The sequence below is a fragment of the Cervus canadensis genome, chromosome X (assembly GCF_019320065.1).
Source record: "Cervus canadensis isolate Bull #8, Minnesota chromosome X, ASM1932006v1, whole genome shotgun sequence".
NCBI lineage: Eukaryota > Metazoa > Chordata > Mammalia > Artiodactyla > Cervidae > Cervus > Cervus canadensis.
The window spans coordinates 142,444,262-142,446,261 of record NC_057419.1 but is presented as its reverse complement, the minus strand read 5'-3'; the positions used below and the strand labels follow the sequence as shown (position 1 = coordinate 142,446,261).

At 69.5% G+C, this 2,000-nt stretch overlaps 1 protein-coding gene across 2 annotated transcripts in view; it reads right to left on the bottom strand.

Moving 5' to 3' along the window:
* The window catches only part of DUSP9 (dual specificity phosphatase 9), a 6,895-nt gene extending 5,502 nt beyond the window's left edge, over positions 1–1,393 (bottom strand). For both annotated transcript variants that reach the window (XM_043460044.1, XM_043460043.1), the window contains exon 1: positions 1,192–1,393. The gene's annotated coding sequence lies outside the window, so the exon portion shown is untranslated. The remainder of the gene's footprint in view (positions 1–1,191) is intronic.
* Positions 1,394–2,000: the final 607 nt, after the last annotated feature.

The following is a 2,000-nucleotide window of genomic DNA, read 5'->3' as shown; positions in this document are numbered from 1 at the left end:
GCAGAAGCACACGTGCACACGCGGTCCCCCCCCCCCCCGCGCTGCCCCCCACCGCACGGGCAGGCAGGCACACACACACACACACACACGGGTACTCCGACTCCTGCCTCCAGGAAAGCCACCTACTACGTGCGTGCCAATACCTGGGGCCCCTTTGGCCGCAGCTGGGTGGCCTCCATCTCAGTTGCCTGCCTCTCCCTTGCCCTCCCCCATCTAAGTATGGTACCTTGCACCCCCAGTGCCTTTCTTATCTCTTAGGGACCAGGCCAAGTCAGCCACTGGGGAGACTCAGGGCCTGTTTAGGGAGCCACTTGGGGGGCCTCAGGGTGGCGAGCCACTGCTGCAAAGGCGAGCCAGAGGCGCCTGGCAGAGATGCCACCAAATGCTGCAGCCTCCAGAACCCGTGTGCCAGGTGTTGGAGGGTGCTTGGTGGGAGGGACTGAGATGTGTTAGAGGACGTGGAGGGCTATGTGCCATGGGGGTGGGCCAGGGTGCCCAAGATCCAGAATCCCACAGGTGTGCACACATGTTGGGGGTGTACAAGGTGCAGGCCTGGGGAGCCAGCTGGGCTTCAGGAGTGCGGTGTCGCCTCTGGGTGGGGGTTCCTGCTGGGGCTTCGTCCAGGGGTGGGTGGATGGCAGCGTCTCTGGGCTGGGAACGTGGGTGGGATGTCTGTGATGAGCATATGGGGAGTTAGAGATGGTGCGGGCCAGCGAGGGGAGCTGTGTTAGTGCAGATATCCCAGGGATGTGTTGGGTATCTATGTATGTGTGTGCGCTTCTGTGTGTGTGTGTGTGTGTGTGTGTGGTGTGTGAACGCGCGCGCGCACGCTCTCGTGCGCCTGGGTGTGTACTGAGGCGTGGCAGCGTCTGGGATGGGTGCTGGCCTGAGTTGGGGACAGTAGTCGATGGTGACTTAGCGGCTGCCGGGGCGTGCACTGCAGGGCCCTGGGTCCGCGGTGCACGGTTTGTGCACGCGCGTGTAAGTGTCAGGGGGTGTGCGTGGCCATGGACACGGGAGATGCACGGGCGGGCGCACTGAGTGGGTCTCCCAGGGGCGCGTGCGTCGACCTGGCAGGGTGCGCGCTGGCGAGACTTTGGGGGCGCAGGGCGGAGGCGCACACACGTCGGGGGGGGCGGCCAGGCGGGGTGGGGGTGGGGTGGGTGCCCGGGCGCCGCGTGCCCCGCTCACCTCCGTTCCGCTCGGCTTCCTGTGCCGGCTCCGCGCGTCGCGGCCGGGAAGTTTCCAAAAGCCGGGCCGGCGGGAAGCACTACCGCCGCGGCCGCCGCGCGCCACCGGAGCCTCGGGCGGCGGCCTCGCCTGGAGCCAAGCGGCCGCTGCCGCCGCCGCCGCCGCCGCCGCTGCGGAGGGAAACTCCAAATCCCGCCTCCGCCGCCGCCGCCTCCTCCCCTACCGCCGCCGTCTTCTCCGCCCCCTGCCCAGGAGGGGCAATGTCGCCGGCGGAGGCGCGCGAGGAGGGAGCGGGGAGGGGCCGCGGCCTGCCCGGCGTCTGCTCCCACCTCCCCCGCCCGCCTATCTCCCACCTGCCGCCAGCGGCCCGCTCCGCCCGCGGCGGCCCCTCTCGGCGGGGGGTGGGGGTGGGGGAGATGCCCCCTGCGGCCCCGGCCCCCAACCGCCTCGCCGCGGGGTCTCCGAGCCTGGAGCCTGGGCCGCCGGAGTAGGGTGGGAGGCCCTGACCTCGGTCGGGCCTGGGCTGTGCTGCCTGGAACAGTCCGCCCTGGCACTCCTGTGGCCATCGAGGACCAGGCACAGCTCGGCCCCCTGGGGCCATCTCCTGATGCCCCAGGGGCTAAGGTGTAAGGTCCGGGTGAGAGCATACCAAGCGCCCAACCCGCAGTACCCCGACTCCTGTCTTCTGCCATCCTCACGTATCAAATTCTGGCTCCTGGAGCTTTGGGGCCTGAGTGCCTGGAAGGGGTGCGGCCAGGACGGTGGGGGGTGGGGCAGGGAGGGGGTGCTGTCTGCAGGCCTGGGGTGCT